General features: G+C 44.5%; 1 long non-coding RNA gene across 1 annotated transcript in view; it reads left to right on the top strand.

Moving 5' to 3' along the window:
• The first annotated feature begins 684 nt into the window (after positions 1–684).
• LOC121010557 (uncharacterized) overlaps positions 685–17,570 on the top strand; it is a 35,504-nt gene continuing 18,618 nt past the window's right edge. Inside the window, exons 1-3 of the long non-coding RNA XR_005781225.1 lie at positions 685–841; positions 11,672–11,889; positions 17,035–17,166. This is a non-coding gene — a long non-coding RNA (uncharacterized LOC121010557). The remainder of the gene's footprint in view (positions 842–11,671; positions 11,890–17,034; positions 17,167–17,570) is intronic.

Here is a 17,570-nt window from a genome sequence, read left to right as displayed (position 1 = left end):
GGCAATCTCCCAATAATTCCCAGCTCCACAAAATGAATCAGTGGTTAGGACAGGACATGGAAAGAATTTCCAATACTGAGAGTAGACATACCACATCAGGCCTGAACTATAGCATGGAGCAAACAGGGAGCTTCCTGTCACTGACCATGCATCATTACGCTATGTCTGGATCAAATAACATGGAATTTGAGAGAAGATGGTTCCAACAGATGTTCAGTTCTCAATTACCTTTTCCATTTCTCTCTAAAGAAGTATATTTTGGGGCGCCTGGGTGGCTCAGTCAGTTAAGCTCCGACTTTGGCTCAAGGCATGATCTCACTGTCCATGAGTTCGAGCTCCACATCAGGCTCTCTGCTGTCAGGTTCAGAGCCTTAAGCCTGCTTCAGATTCTGTGTCTCCTTATATCTCTCTGCCCCTCCCCACTCACACTCTGTCTCTCTTTTAAAAATAAATAAACATTAAAAAAGAACTGAAAAAAAAAAAGAAGTATACGTTATTTTCACTGGGAGAGAAGACTGCCAAAGAGATTCCAGGTACAACTTGATGGAAAGAGGGATGAGCCTTGTCTGGAGGGTGTGCTGGAGCGCATAGGTGTGAGACCACATAAGTACACACTACATGTTCTGTGAGTCTCATTCATAGAATAATGGAGGCTGTAATGCTGCACAGGGCATGCCCCCTGTGATGTCACCCCATAGTTTATGACATGGGCAAACAGAATGCTATCGTGATGCTAGATGGGACCACCCTAGAAGACTGGGGGTGGGGGAGAAGCAGAAAAGAAGGATACAGGGCTCTCTGCCTCCCCCATGGACTAATAAATGTGGAAACCAGGACAGTGGTAAGTAACCTAGAGAGCAAATACAAGGGTTCAGGTCGTCTACAGCCACCAAATATTGCACATAAATGTACTTATATGTCCTAGCCTTTGGATATATCATGAGGTCACATGTATGGTAATGTTCCCAATGCACTGCTTTGGGCACTTAGTAGCAGGAATTCCAAAGCTTTCTGTCCCCGGGTTCTCTGGCCCATAGGTCCCTTGAGGCTGGTGGGGGCCAGAGGTGGGAGGTAAAAGACAAACTGTACATTCTTGAATGACTTAACTTTTCCAATTCATTAAACATACTTGAACATGGTGGGCATGTGATAGTGTTGATATTGTCAGCTGGTTGTGGCAACGTGGGTTCTCCAGGGGCAGAAGCTGAGATGGCGTTTTGGCTATTAGGTAGATTTCTATTAGGTATCAACTCCTGTGACAGGATGGAAGGACTGACAGAGGGAGAAGTCAAACCGTGACATAGACCAACCCAGAGGGGACCTCTGGAGCTGACCTAAAACAAATGTGTAGGACTTTATCTCCTTGAAATAAATGGCCAGCCCATGTTCAGTCACCAAATGCAGACTGCCCCAGGCTGGGAGTGACCTCAGGCAAAGAAACTCTGCAACAGAGGCAGAGCCTAAACAAGAAGCTGGAGGCTGTCTGCTGATTGCACTTCTCAAGGCTGGTAAGCAAATCCTGCCTTGAAGAAGGATCTCTCCATCATGCACATCGGTGTCTACCATGCTGATGGGTTAGTCCAAACCAAGGAGGAGGGTAAAGAGATGAGAAGATGCAAACATGTGAATGGGACACAGAGCCACCTGTGGTGTAAGGTCAAATCCCACTCTTGCTCTTGGGCCTAGAAGACACTGGAGTCAGAGGTCAATTGTTCCCATCCAACCTCCTCTGCAACAACCAGCTCCATGGAGCCTCCAACAGCCTGACAGTCCTCACCTCTTGCAACATGATCCCCTTGACCTGGGCCTCAACTTCCTCAAGGTTGGTGAGGCATGGGACCACTCAGTGCCCACAACTTATACAATCCAGAATGGGGACAGAGGTGGGCAAGATCTTATTTGACAGCCCAAATATAAATTTTTCTGCCCTTCTCTCAAAAGACACATTGGCTCTCCCAACTCCCCATCTCCGCTCTTTCCCCGACTCCTTTGATTGCATTCTCTAATAAAGCCATAGCACATAACCTCCTGCCTCTTAAAGAACCCACGTAAGAAGCTTTATTTCTTAGTTTAGGACAAAATGTGTCAGGACCAAATTTTCCCATGCAGTAAAACATCCAGGCATGTGCAAGAATAGCTATGGATAGTCCAAGACCTCAAGACTGTTGCTGTATAGAAAGCAAGTCCCATATGGGGAACATTTAGATTCTGATCTTGCCCCTTGTAGTCAGAGGTTTAATGAATGCAAATTTGCCTTAAAACCTTGCCTTTCACTATGACCAAACAATTAAAAATTCAGGAAAATACTTATATCATTTTCTTCCCAAGTCAGAAGGCTGGAACTACTAAGCATGCCTGTGTTTCTTCTTTGAAGGTGAGGAACTCAAGGAGATAGAGATCAAAAACGTTTCTATGTCCCCAACTTTTTTCTGGTATCTGGTGTCCAATAGAGAGGTATTGCTACCATTGGATTGCTCCCATGTCAGTCAGACATCCAGCCTCCAACACACCTACAAGACCACTTCCAGATGTGCCTTCCTGAGGAATTCTTTGTGGCTATGATGGACTGGGCCAAATGAAAACTGAAATCTATTATACCAAGCAGTACAGCTTACAATTCCAAATATTACCAGACCAATGTGATGCGCCCAATGGAGCTTCTTGGCAATGGGCTTATTGTCAAGCATCACTCATAGTTCAGCAGTTGATTTGCACCTACATACACAATAATGTAGCTGAATCACCAGCTAGAGATTAAGTGTGTCTGCTTCTCCCTCTTTAAGTCACGGAGAGCCTTTCCACCTAAAGGCAGAAGTGCTGGAGTAGCTGATGTTGGAATAGCGCTAGGGTTCTGTCAATCAAAAATTGTCAGGAGGCAAAGATTAAGCAGAAGTGTTTATTTGTGATCAGAGAATTGCAATTCAGCGTCCACAGATTTGGGCAGCAACCCAGACAATATCCCACTAGGGAGCAAAAATCAGGCGCTCTTAAAGACAAAAAAATTTTAAGTTGTTTACAAAACATTTTGATGGGTGTTGGCAGAAGAAAACAAATCAGAGCTAAACAGAAGTGGTTGCTAAGGCTCTCTCTATGCAAAGGTCTGTTACTGTAGCAACTTGCAAGTCTTCAGAGTTCTTGGAGTATTTGTGGTTTGGCCTAGTTCAAAAATTCATGGTTCCACCTGGCGAGGACATATGGAAGGCCCAACTCCTTAGTAGCCTCCTGGCTCCATTTTAAACCCCCACCCCACCCCAGCATGAGCGACTCCATTTTATATCACCTTTCACAGTCTCACTGTTGGAAAAAAGAGCAGGATCATCAGCTTTTCGGTGTCCAAGATTGTTACACTACCAAATACCTCCAGGCTGCCCCCAGATACTATGGGGTGTTGATGCACCGGGACAATGGGGGTTGGTTAGAACCTGCAGCTACCCTCAGCCAGAAGGTGAGGAACCCATACTCTAGTGATGAGCTGGGACCCAAGAGAAGGATGGCAGCATTCATTAGAATGGCCTAAAGCTACAGCAGCCATAAGCTCTGTGATCTGTCTCCTTCTGCTCTCTCCTCCAAGCCTCCAACATGACAGAAACAGAAGCCTCACCACAGAATTCAGCATGAGGCTCAGAGGGCGTAATAAGAGATCAAGAGGGCTTGTCAAAACATCAGGCTGCCATTGCACAGAGCCCGAGACAGCTGTCCAGATGTTTACACTCAGATGTCTCCTGACTTGGGACTCCCCGTGCTCTCTCCTCCTGTGGCCATAGCTCCTTTCAGGATTCTGTGGTCAGAGACATTATTTTGAAAGGACATTTTGTCCCCCAATGGGCAGGAGAGAGAAAACAAGAGGAGGGTCAGCTTCATTTGAAGGTGGCAGGGTGGTGGGGGGGGGGGGCCAGGAGCAAGAGCCTGGGGCTGAGAAAGAGGCCACTTGAATCCAGGCTGTCCTTGCCATGGGGAGACAACTGTGGGTGTCCAAGTAAGGCCCAAACTCCTTGGAACGGCAGAGTTCTCGGCTCTGAGAAGGAGAGTGTTTTCCTGTATCAGAAATTTTTAAAGTTGTTTATTTTATGGCATAGCACTCTTTATTCAAAATGGATTTTGAAAAAAAGAAGGAAGCTGCTGTTGTTGAACTTGGAAAGGAGACCATTGAAAACTAATGGCCTAAAAAATTGCTCAAGTCCCTGACTGAAATGCCCAAGGGCGCCTCCGTCTTATGCCCTGCACTCCCCACCCCAAAGGGTAGATGGTGTTCTATCCGCCATGTGGCCTAGATCCAACCTTATTTTGAAAGGAAATTTTCCCCCCAACAGGCAGGAGGGGGTGGCGGTGGTGAGTGTTAAAGTTGTGAAGTGATATTCAAACACTGGAACTGTTATTCTGTCCTGGAGGGAGAGAAGAAAGCTGAAACACGATCCGAGCCATGCTTTGTGACAATTAGTTGAAATGTGGCCATGGCTGGAAATCCCTTGACAAACAGGAGAAGAAAAAGTGCATGGGAGGAAATGAGAACCCTATGCATGGCTCTGTAGTTGAGATCCTCAGTTTGCTCGAGGTTACCAAGGACTCCTCTGTTCTGCAAGAAAGTTCTTCAGTCCCTTGAAGGTCTTCCTCCTATCATTGAAAGACACCTTCATTCCACCTTGGCTCATCCTAACAGATCACGAATTCAGAGACCTTCATGGCTGGATGTCAAAGGCCTCCAGCCTCTAAGAACCTCCTTCAGCATGCTGCCAATAGCTTCTGAGGGTCTGGTTTTCCTTAGACACCAGGGGAGAGGAGCTAGGTAGATCCATTTGGTGCCTCCTGATTCACCAGCTTGTAAAACATAAAGGTGGAATTCTAAGCATGCAGCTGGCTCAGAATCACTAATATACAAATCTTTATATATACCTTGGGAAGTCAGTCAACCAATTAGCACTGAATGAACTTTATGGGAGTAACGTAATATTTAAAGTATTTCCCAAGTGCTACATCACATGAATGGACAAATCAGAATCGATGAGGGGCTGGAGTGAATCCTGGAGACCTTCTGTTTGCCCAAGTTGGTAGATGATGTTATGGGTAAAATTGTATGTTATGGGTAGAATTTCAACACATCACTTTGGGGAGGATGGGTCATATGTTGAAATCCTAACTCAGAACCTCAGAATGTAACCTTATTTGGAATAGGATCACTGTGGATGTATTAAGAGGACATCGTACTGGAGTAGGTGGACCCCTAATCCAAATGACTATTGTGCTTATAAAAAGGGGGAATTTGGACCCAGAGACTCACACGGGAAGAACACCATGTGAACATGGAGGTGGAGACCAAGGTGATGATCTCTGATCAGGTTACAAGCCCAACAAACACCAAAGATTGTCAGGAAACTACCAGAAGCTATAGGAGAAGTCTGGAATAGATCCTTCCCTAAAAACAGCTTCAGAGGGAACACCTGCATTTCAGATGTCTACCCTCAGAATTGTAAGACCTCACTTCTTTTGTATAAGCCTCCCAGTGTGTGGACTTGAATTACAGCCATCCTAGCAAACTGGTACAGTTGGTGAGGAGGTCTGGGAGTCCCAGGGGTGGAGCACGGATGGCAGAGGGAGAACGTTTGGTGGCTCAGAGCAGTGTCTGTTGACCAACAGGGATGAAAGCAGTTCAGTATTTTCCAATCAGTCTGACCATACCTTTGCACACAAGCTGATTGTCTGGACTGACTGGAAGATCACAGGGGTGGGGAGGAGGTGCTCACAGTGTCTCACTTCCAGGGATGTGTAAGAAGGTGAGAGAGAAGTAGTTTTCTGGAGAGTTAAGGATGCACTGTTTTTTTTTTTCCTTTAATATTTATTTATTTTTAACAGAGAGAGAAAGAGCATGAGCAGCGGAGGTGGGCAGAGAGAGAGAGGGAGACACAGAATCTGAAGCAGGTTCTAGGCTCCCAGATGTCACTGCAAACCCCAGTGCGGGGCTTGAACCCACGAGCTGTGAGATCATGACCTGAGCTGAAGTCAGATGCTTAACCGACTGAGCCACCCAGGTGCCCCCCGGAATGCACCTGCTTTAACAGGGGGATTGCAGATTTTTACTGAGGGCGATGTTAGTTTTGTGAGGAACTCGAATTCCATTTCATATTGTGCACCTACTATTAGCTGCTTACGTGCACTAGGCACTGACAGAAGAAGCAGAAGCCTGAGACTCAGCCTCTTGCAATTTCTTGCACATTACTTGCAAAGACAAGATTATGTCATTTGAAAGAGAACTTTACATTAAACAGTCAAAACTTAAAATTTAAGTACAATATGATGCATAAAAGTTGTTATTTTAAGAGCCAGCTCAGGTGACTAAACTTGGATTAAAGATTCCGATCAGTGGCACAAAAACAGACACTCAGATCAATGGAACAGAATAGAGAACCCAGAAATGGACCCACAAACATATGGCCAACTAATCTTTGACAAAGCAGGAAAGAATATCCAATGGAATCAAGACAGTCTCTTCAGCAAATGATGCTGGGAAAACTGGACAGCAACATGCAGAAGAATGAACCTGGACCACTTTCTTACACCATACACGAAAATAAACTCAAAATGGATGAAAGACCTGAACGTAAGACAGGAAACCATCAAAATCCTCAAGGAAAAAGCAGGCAAAAACCTCTTTGATCTTGGCTGCAGCAACTTCTTATTCAACACATCTCCAGAGGCAAGGGAAACCAAAGCAAAAATGAACTATTGGGACCTCATCAAAATAAAAAGCTTCTGCTCAGCAAAGGAAACAATCAGCAAAACTAAAAGACCACTGACAGGATGGGAGAGGATATTTGCAAACGACATATCAGATAAAGGGTTAGTATCCAAGATCTATAAAGAACTTATCAAACTCAACACACACAAAAAAACAAATAATCCAGGGAAGAAATGGGCAAAAGACATGAACAGACACTTCTCCAAAGAAGACATCCGGATGGCCAACCAACACATGAAAAAATGCTCAACATCACTCATCATCAGAGAAACACAAATCAAAGCCACATGGAGATACCACCTCACACCTGTCAGGATGGCTCACATTAACAACTCAGGCAACAGATGTTGGTGAGGATGTGGAGAAAGAGGATCTCTTTTGCATTGTTGGTGGGAATGCAAGCTGGTGCAGCCACTCTGGAAAACAGTATGAAGGTTCCTCAAAAAACTAAAATAGAACTACACTACAATCCAGCAATTGTACTACTAGGTATTTACCCAAGGGATACAGGTGTGCTGTGTCAAAGGGGCACATGCACCCCAATGTTTATAGCAGCACTATCCACAATAGCCAAAGTATGGAAAGAGCCCAAATGTCCATCAATGGATGAATGGATATAGAAGATGTGGTATATATATACAATGGAGTATTACTCAGCAATCAAAAAGAAGGAAATCTTGACATTTGCAACTACGTGGATAAAACTGGAGGGTATTATGCTAAGTGAAATTAGTCAGTCAGAGAAAGACAAAAATCATATGACTTCACTCATATGAGGACTTTAAGAGACAAAACAGATGAACATAAGGGAAGGGAAGGAAAAACAATATAAAAACAGGGAGGGGAACAAAAACATAAGAGACTCTTAAATATAGAGAACAAACAGAGAGTTGCTGGAGGGGTTTGGGGAGGGGGGATGGGCTAAATGGGTAAGGGGCACTAAGGAATCTACTCCCGAAATCATTGTTGCACTATATGCTAACTAACTTAGATGTAAATTTAAAAAGTAAAGGAAAAAAAAAGAAAGGAGAGATTACCAAGGACTAAAGTCAGGGGTGGGGAAGGTGGAGTTATTCCTTCAAGAGTGCAGCGGACATTTTCAATCTGGATGTAACTCATACTCTTCATGAGTACAGAGGTTATTTTCAATTTGGGGTAACTCACAGTAATGGGTACAAAGAATTTTGAATGTAATTAATGCCACTGAGTATATGCTTACAAATATTACAAGGATAAATGTTATGTATATTTCTTCACAATAAAATTGTAAAAAAAAAAAAAAAGAAAAAAGAAAAAAGATTCCTATCAGTCTTGGAAGCTCATTTGTGAGATGGACAGCCGTGAAATACTCAGGCTGATAGTTCACATCTTTTTCTGCCCCTCCTACCCCGGCTCTAGTTTGCAAGTTGCTCAGAATATTTGGCTATGAGGGACACCTGGGTGGCTCAGTCGGTTGAGCATCCAACTCTTGATTTCAGCTCAAGTCATGATCCCACAGTTGGTGAGATCGAGCCCCGCGTTGGGCTCTGCGCTGACAGTGCAGGGACTGCTTGGGATTCTCTCTCTCTCTCTGCCTCTCGCCCACTCATGCTCATGCCCTCTCTCTCTCAAAACAAATAAACATTAAAAAAAAAAAAAAAAGAATATTTGGATGTGAGCATCCCTCTCAGATTGCGGGCTCTTTCTAAAAGAACCAGAACAGACGTGTGGGCTTTCCACTTGTGTTGTCAATGTTATTCTCCCAATTTCTTTTAAGTCTCCATGTGGACATTTTTAATTCAGTTTAACATTTTAATTTTGTTTTCTGTGAGCCCTTCCTTGTTGTGAAATGTTAGGGTGGTTAGTGTGTGTTCCATTAACTTCCGCTCAAGCCTATGGAGGTTTCCAGTTTGCTGAGGGCACATGGATGTGGGCCAGACCCATAACTGTTGGCTGGGCGCTGACCCTTTCTAGCAACCGCCGATGGGGTGTTCTCTGTGTGCTGAGGAAACTGGGTCTGACTGGCAGGAAGGGGAGGGAATGGGTGAGGCTGAAACGCAGGCAGCAACGGGTCTTCCCAGAAGAGGCAGAATTTGCCAAGGGACATATGGGGACATGGGGCCTGCCAGGGACACGGGGCCCCAGTCACACCAGGGTGGAGCAGACTCAGCATTACTTCCTCCAAATGCAAGTGTATTTAAACGAGGAGGATAGGGACAAGTTCCCGTCCCTCCCAGGGAACTCTTGACTCGCTTTAATCAGATGTTTGTGGGCTCTTGGCCTGGCACACAGAAGAGCAATGATGGAGAGAGAACTGAAGAGGAGGAGGAGGGCATCAGGAAATGGGTGTGACCATGGTTTTTGTTCCTTGTAGTTGGACTCTGAAGATTTCTGAAAATGGTCACAACCTGTTTTGTATGTTGCCAGGATAAATGAAGTTTTCTTCAAGGTCATGTAACACTTCACAGTGAGGTGGGGGTGTCTCTCTCAATGATGCCCATGGTGCCCCGTACAAAGCCTTGCACACATTAGACATTCTGGGAATGTGTATCTGCTAAATTTAGATGAATTCCTAAAGGTCATGTGTGTGCGTGTGGATTCCATTTTTATAAGCTGGATTGCACTTTAAAAGCATATGGGGAGCACATTGAAAGGAATACTGCATTGGCTCATTTTGTGAAATTAGTATCCACTTCCTGATTTGTTTTATAAGCAGAAGTAGGCTTGTATGGTTTCCTTAAAAACCAAGCACACAGATGCTCCGTTCCCCATCTGCAAGGTGATGGGACAGGACTCGGCAATTTTGGATATTCCTTCCAATGCTACAATTATAAAGCCTTAGAAACTACTTCCAGTTAACATGAAGATTTAGAAATTGAGAGATCTGGTTGCCTTTTCTGCTTTGAGCAACAGGGGAAAATAAGTAGAGTGGTTCTTCTCAAGTTTTGTCATCTTTCCATTTACTCATCACATACTGCAGTTACGTTCACCTGAAATAGCAATTATTTGTAGTAAGCCACACTCACCTCTCACATGATGCCCATCTCTACTCTGGATTAGTTTCATCGCTTGCTTTTTGATATGCTTTCTTGGCTACAAAGAACTGAGCTCTGGGGCTCCTGGGTGGCTCAGTCGATTAAGCGCCCGACTTCAGATCAGGTCATGATCTCACTGTCCGTGAGTTCCAGTCCCGTGCGTCGGGCTCAGTGCTGAGTGTGGAACCCGTTTCAGATTCTTTCTCTCCCTCTCTCCCTCTGCCACCTCCTGCACTTGTGCTCTCTCTCTCTCTAAAATAAATTTTTAAAAAAGACAAAGAGCTCAATTAAAAAATAAAATTTAAAGTAGTTTTAAATTTACAGAAAAGTTGTAGGAGTACTACAGAGGGTGGGTTTTTTTAAGTGAGAATGAGAATGTGTGTGTGAGTTGGGGAGGGGCAGAGGGAAGGGGATAAAGAGAATGCCCAGCCTGATGCCCAATGCAGGGGCTCAATCCCACAACCCTGGGATCATGACTGAGCTGAAATCAAGAGTCGGACAGTCAACTGACTGAGCCACTCAGGCAACCCAGTACAGAGGGTTCTATACCCAGTATCAAGTTGTCCCCAGTGTCAATATCTTACATTAGTATGCACAATTGCCAAAACTAGTGAGTCAATACATTATTACTAACTAAAGTCCATACTTTATTTGAATTTCCTTAGTTTTTACCTGATATCCTCTTCTGTCCCAGGACCTCATCCAGGATATATTATATTGAAACATCCTTTCTCCTTAGGCTCCTCTGGACCAGGACAGGTCCTCATATTTTTCTTGTTTTTGACCTTGGCAGTTCAAAGGAGTATGGGTCAGGCTACTTTCTAGACTGGCCCTCGGTTTGGGTTTGTCTGATGTTTTCCTCATGGTCAGGTTCAGGGTTCTTAAGAGGGACACGGCCAGGGCTAGGTCCCATCCTCACCACAGCACATGCAGGTTTCATGCTGTCCACTGACATCAAGCTTGATTACATAGCAGTGGCAGTGTTTATTGGGAGGTCTCCAACCGTGCCCCCCTTTCCATGTTGTACTCTGGACAGAGGTCGCTATGCACAGCCCATGCTGAAGGGATAGGACGTTTTGAGAGTATTGATTCAAGAGCAGAGGACCCTACATGAATTGTGTGAATTTCTTTTGTACAGCAGATTTCTCTACTCTTATTTCTTTATTTACCCACTCATTGCGTCAGGGTGGACTCAGATATTTATTTTCTACTTTGGGTTATAATCCAATACTCAGTTATTTATTTCGTTGCTCAGATTGTTTCAGGTTTGGCCACTCTGAGTTCTTTCAGTCAGCTCTTTCTTTTTTAAGTTTTTCTATTTTATTCATTTTGAGAGCGAGAGAGTGGGGCTTAATCTCTATCCTGGAATCATGACCTGAGCCAATATCAAGAGTCAAATGCTTAAATGACTGAGCCACACAGGCACCCCTTTAAGTTGGCTCTTGAGTCCCCTTGACATGCACCCACCATCTTTTTTGAGCCCTTCCTTACTTCCTGGCACCACAACATGTTCCAGGCTCATCTTGTATATTCCCAACCCCAGCCCTAAGACCAGCCCTTTCTCCAGTGAGCCCTGTTCCCTTTTATTGAAGAATGGTGTTTAGAATCCAAGATCTGGGTGCTGGGTGTGTTCACTGCCACCAGGGTGTGGCACTTCTTTCCTTTTGCTTCTTCTGGACCCTCTTAGCAGACAGACTAAAGAAGTATGTGGGCATGCCAACTAATGTATATACGCATCTAGAAATAGTACTATACATGTCCATCTGTATCTAGAGGAAACTAAATGTTCATACTAATGTCTCCAATTCTAAAACATTGCCACACATTTTTAGACATTGCAACTGTGGAGAAATATAAAGCCAACCTGACTTCCGCCCTTCTACATAATTCACGTTTCCTAACAGTTTTGCTTATCTTTGAAATTCAGCCAATTCACCAGGCCATATATTGGAATTCATCATCATCACTGGACCCTGACTCCATGAGATGGACAGATGTGTTTAGAGGGCAAGCCCAGGAGGCCACCTTCTCTATGACTCCCAGCTGAGCCCCACGGTGGTGGCTGAAATCTTGGGACAAGGAATTCTTAACTTCAGCCTTTCTTACTGCCCAGCTGAGGGAAAACCTTAGGGCAAGGAATTCCAAGTAAGGAATCTGTAATTCTTTCAAAGTCACTCAATTTTAAAATTTATGTTTAAATTTGTGCAAAGGAAAAGTCACTATCTGTGTGGTATACAGTTCCATGGCCTTTGACAAACATATAGAGAAGTGTACCTATGACCACAGTCACAATAGGGAACAGTCCACGTGCCGCCCAGATGCCGTCCTGTTGCCCTTTGTAGTCAACACCCCCCCAACCTTTGTTAACCACTGACCTGTTCTTCATCCCTATAGTTTTGTCATCTCCAAGATGTCACATAAATGGAATCTTATAGTATGCAGCCTTTTGGATGTGGTTTATGTCACTTAGCAAAAATACTTGGAGATTTCTCCATGTTATTGCATAAAATCACTTGCTTTTTTTTTTTTTAAGTTTATTTATTTATTCTGAGAGAGAGACAGAGATCACAAACGGGATGAACAGAGAGAGAGGGAGAAAAATCGCAAGCAGGCTCCACATTGAAGGCACAAAGCCCGATGTGGGGCTCAAACCCATAAGCTGTGAGATCGTGACCTGAGTCGAAGTCGGACACTCAACCGACTGAGCCACCCAGATGCCCCGTAAAATCACTTACTTTTAATATTGCTATCCAGGTACTACATCAACATAGTTTAGATTTTTGCACTAGTGATTCCCTTGAATGTCTGTATTAGTTTCCTGAGGCTACATAACAAATGACCACAATCTTGGGGACTTAAAACACCAATTTATTAATTCACAGTTTCTAAGGGTCTGGACTCCAGGCACATCTTGACTAAGTCTTCTTTCTGTTGAGAGTCTCACAAGGCTGCAAACAACATCTCATCTGCTACCTCCTCTGAGGCTTACAAACCTCCTGTAAGCTCACTGGTTATGGGTAGAATTCAGTTCCTTGCAGCTAGCTATCAGATTGGGGTCCTTGCCCTGTCAGCACATTGACTGTAGGGCAGTGAAACTGATTTCAGATTTCTGACCTCCATAACTGTAAAAGAAGAAAGTGGTCTGTTTTAAGTCACTAAGTTTGTGGTAATTTGTTAGAGCAGCAATGAAAAATGAATAAATACATCACACATTAGAAGTGAAGTAAATTGGGGCACCTGGGTGGCTCAGTCAGTTAAGCGTCCAACTTTGGCTCAGGTCATGATCTCACAGTTTGTGAGTTCAAGCCCCGCATCAGGCTCTGCTGACAGCTCGGAGCCTGGAGCCTGCTTCAGATTCTGTGTCTCCCTCTCTCTCTGCCCCTCCCCTGCTCGTACTCTGTATCTCTCTATCAAAAATAAATAAACATTAAAAAAAAAAAAGAAGTGAAGTAAATGTGCATAGGATATGTTAGAATAGAGATTCTCAAACTCTTTTAATTGCCAACTCTTGGTAAGAAAACCATTTGCTGGGGCACCTGAGTGGCTCAGTCAGTTAAGTGTCTGACTTTGGCTCAGGTCATGACCTCACATTTGGTGAGTTCGAGCCCTACATCAGGCTCACGGCTGTCAGCGCACAGCCAGCTTCAGATCCTCTGTCTCCCTCTCTCTCTCTCTGCCCCTCCCTCACTTGTGCTCTCTCAAAAATAAAATAAACATTAAAAAAGAAAAAGGAAAAACGTCTTATATCAATATGCAGTATGAGCAAGCAAACACAGTGGTACACACAGGAAAACATAATTGAAAGTTTTACAAATCATTTATTTTTACAAAGTATACTCTGATATTTTCTGTAATGTTTTATTCTCTTTCTCTTTCTTTCTTTCTTTCTTTCTTTCTTTCTTTCTTTCTTTCTTTCTCCCTTCCTTTTTAATGCTAGTTAGGACCCACTAAATTGATTCTATAATCCCCTGATGAGTATCTTGAAAAATGCTGGAGCTCAGGGCCCTACAGTGGATAGACGGGATCAAGTTGAGATGGGCTTAAAAAAAATTTTTTTTTAATGTTTTATTTATTTTGAGACAGAGAGAGATAGAGCATGAACAGAGGAGGGACAGAGAAAGAGGTAGATACAGAATCCAAAGCAGGCTCCAGGCTCTGAGCTGTCAGCGCAGAGACCGACATGGGGGTCGAACCCAACCGTGAGATCATGACCTGAGCTGAAGTCAGACGCTTGACTGACTGAGCCACCCAGGCGCCCCAAGTTGAGATGGGTTTTAAGTGTCAAACTCTTGGGGCACCTGGATGTCTCAGTCAGTTAAACGTCCGACTTTGGCTCAGGTCATGATCTCTTGGTTCGTGGGTTTAAGCCCTGTGTTGGGCTCTGTGCTGACAACTTGGAGCCTGGGGCCTCCTTGGGATCCTCTGTCTCCCTTTCTCTCTGCCCCTCCCCCGTTCATGCTCTGTCTTTCTCAAAAATAAATAAGCATTAAAAAAAAAATAAAGTCAAACTCTTGACAGAACATGACAAATGCTTCATAGTAGCTCATAGTTGGTGGCACTGCCATCAGGGGCCTAAAGAGATAGCAGTGCAAAGTTTTCCTCTGAAACTCTGAATCCTCTACTTCAGTGGTTCTCAGCTGAGGGTGACTTTGCAGCCCAGGAGATGTTAGGCGATGTCTGGAGACATTCTCTGTTACAACTGGGACACAGGCTACTTACCAGCACCAAATGTGCAGAGGCTGGGGATACTATGGCTAAGGATTCTACAAGGCAAAGGACAGTCCGTACAACACTAAATTATCCAGCCCCAATGTCAGCAGTGCCAAAGTGGAGAAACCAAGTTCTAGTTGCATCTTCTCTTGGTCAGCTGTGTCCAGACTGACTTTTTCCACCTCTCTGGCTTCCCCAGGTTTGTCCTCCCTTACTATGTCCTGTGGTCCACAATTATGCCTTTCCTACCTAGCATAAAACATTCACAAGCTCTTGGGAACTAGGTTTGTGTTTTAGTCCATTTGGACTGCTGTAACAAAGACCACAGACTGGGTCGCTTATAAACAACAGAAATTTATTTCTCACAGTTCTCACAGTTCTGGAGGCTGGAGGTCCAAGATCCAGGTGCTGGAGTGGGCAAGCGAGGGCTCTCTTCTGGGTCACAGACTTCTTGTGGCTTCCCATGGTGGAAGAGGCTAGCAAGCTGTCTGTGGTCTCTTATACAAAGGCACTAATCCCATTCATGAAGGTTCTACCCTTGTGACCTCATCACTTCTTTTCATGACATCACCATGGGGATTAGATTTCAACATATGAATTTGGGGAGGACACAAACGTTCAGACCACAGCAGCTTGTGATAGGTGACAGCTGTATTTTTTAAAAGTTTATTAATGAATCTGAGGGGTGCCTGTGTGGCTCAGTCGGTTGAGCGTCCAACTCTTGATTTCGGCTCAAGGTCATGATCCCCGGGTCATGGGATCTAGCTCTGTGTCGGGCTCCACACTGAGCATGGAGCCTGCTTAGATTCCTCTCTCTCACCCTCTCTGCCCCTCTCCTCCGCTTTCGCGCACGCACTCTCTCTAAAATAAAAAATACGTATATTAAAAAAAAGTTTATTTTTTTTTATTTTTTTTCAACGTTTATTTATTTTTGGGACAGAGAGAGACAGAGCATGAACGGGGGAGGGTCAGAGAGAGGGAGACACAGAATCGGAAACAGGCTCCAGGCTCTGAGCCATCAGCCCAGAGCCTGACGCGGGGCTCGAACTCACGGACCGCGAGATCGTGACCTGGCTGAAGTCGGACGCTTAACCGACTGCGCCACCCAGGCGCCCCTAAAAAAAAGTTTATTAATGAATCTAAGAGCAGTGATTGGTGAGGCGTTCAATGGATACTGTCGACACACAGTGGCTTATTTCAGGCTGCTACTTTCAGTGAACTACATACCCAGACCTGCAGACTCTTTGTTTCAAACTTCCAAAAGTACTGGGGCACTTGGGTGGCTCAGTTGGTTGAGCATCTGATTCTGGATTTCGGACTCAGGTAACCATCTCACAGTTTGTGAGTTCAAGCCCCACATCAGGCTCTGCGCTGACTGAATGGAGCCTGCTTGGGATTCTCTCCCCACCTCCCGCCCTTCCCCCACTAACTCTCACATGCACACACTCTCTCTCTCTCAAAAATAAATAAATTGGGGCACCTGCTGGCTGGCTCAATTGGTTAAGCCTCCGACTTCGGCTCAGGTCATGATCTTGCGGTCCTTGGGTTCAAGCCCCGCGTTGGGCTCTGTGCTGACAGCTCAGAGCCTGGAGCCTGGTTCGGATTCTGTGTCTCCCTCTCTCTCTGCCCCTCCCCCATTCACGCTCTGCCTGTCTCAAAAAAATAAGTAAACATTTTTTAAAAATGTAAAAAAATAAAATAAAATCTACTGGTTTAGGTTATTAGATTTTCCTTCAGTCAGATATGAAGTACATTTGGAATTCATTCAAATAGGACACAGGTAGCACAGGTCCCTTTGAAAACTGAGAAGATGATGACTTTCTGCATTATCAGGCCATTTAGGAGCTTCCTTCACCCTAAAAATAATTTTTCCCAGCATCCCTGATTCTGTATGTTCTCTCGCAGGGCACTAAGAAGGCAGCTTAAGGGTAGAAGGCATAGTCAGTAACCAGCTTCTGCTGTTTCCACAAATAACTGGTATAAAAAATACCATATATTTAGGAAATAACATCTAATTAAAGCCAACACAGGACAATTCTCTGAGGGAGGCCCAGGCCACATGCATGGGGCCAGCTCACTGGGGTATGGGTGGTGCTTAGTGTCAAAGGGTGGAGTGTGAAAATAATCCATTTTAGCCTTCATATTTGGTGGTGATGGGGTGGGGGTGTCTTTGGAAAAGAAGAGTCACATGCATTGTTAATTCCAGAATGAATGGTTTTGTGGTTTGGGTATTATTGTCTCTTGTAGTTTTTACAGGAGCATGAAAGCACCTATAAATAAACTGCAGGAAGTGGGAGATACATTTACAAAGAGGGTTTTAAACATAATAATTAGAATTCCTGACTTCTGAAACTAAGATGGCTTTACAGTGGAAAGCACTCTGATTTCTGTGTTGCAATATGTAGCCCCTCTCCCACCCCAGGGTAGGGGTTGGGGGCTGGGTTGGAGCAGTGGTGAGGAGCTCGAATGGTGAAGGAAGGTTGACTGAGAGACAGGGTTCCAGAAGGGCAATGTGCCAAGCAGAGCAAACCCCTGCAAGTGAAAAATACTCTTTACTAACCAGTCTATATTTGTATATAGTTCCCTCTGGAGCAAAGGCAAATGAATTTAATAATTAAAAAAAAAAAAAAAGCAACGATTTCATTATGCGCTGACGTGACCTGGGCGTGACACACGGATTAGTTCGTGTAGCCATCACAGTAATTCAATGAGGTAAGTACCATCGGCATTCCCACTTACACACGAGAAAATTGAGGCTCACAGGGACTGAGGGTTTGGATTAACAAGGGGCCATGCGAGGATTAGAAATGGGACAATTTGACTCTAGAGGCCATGCAGGTAATCAGTCCTGGAGCACGCAGTGCGTGGGCTCAAGGTGAAAGCAATGGCTGGTTGAAATATGGACAGCTGAAATAGAGACGTCTGTGAGTTTCTTTTTCCTTTTCCCAGTCCTATCAAATTTTTTTTTCAACTTTTTTTTTTTTTTTTTTTGGGACAGAGAGAGGCAGAGCATGAACGGGGGAGGGGCAGAGAGAGAAGGAGACACAGAATCGGAAACAGGCTCCAGGCTCCGAGCCATCAGCCCAGAGCCCGATGCGGGGCTCGAACTCACAGAC

Source organism: Herpailurus yagouaroundi, unplaced genomic scaffold (genome assembly GCF_014898765.1).
Source record: "Herpailurus yagouaroundi ecotype Mexico unplaced genomic scaffold, PumYag 192, whole genome shotgun sequence".
NCBI lineage: Eukaryota > Metazoa > Chordata > Mammalia > Carnivora > Felidae > Herpailurus > Herpailurus yagouaroundi.
Note: the sequence above shows the minus strand (reverse complement) of the source record. Positions and strands in the feature narration are given on the sequence as shown.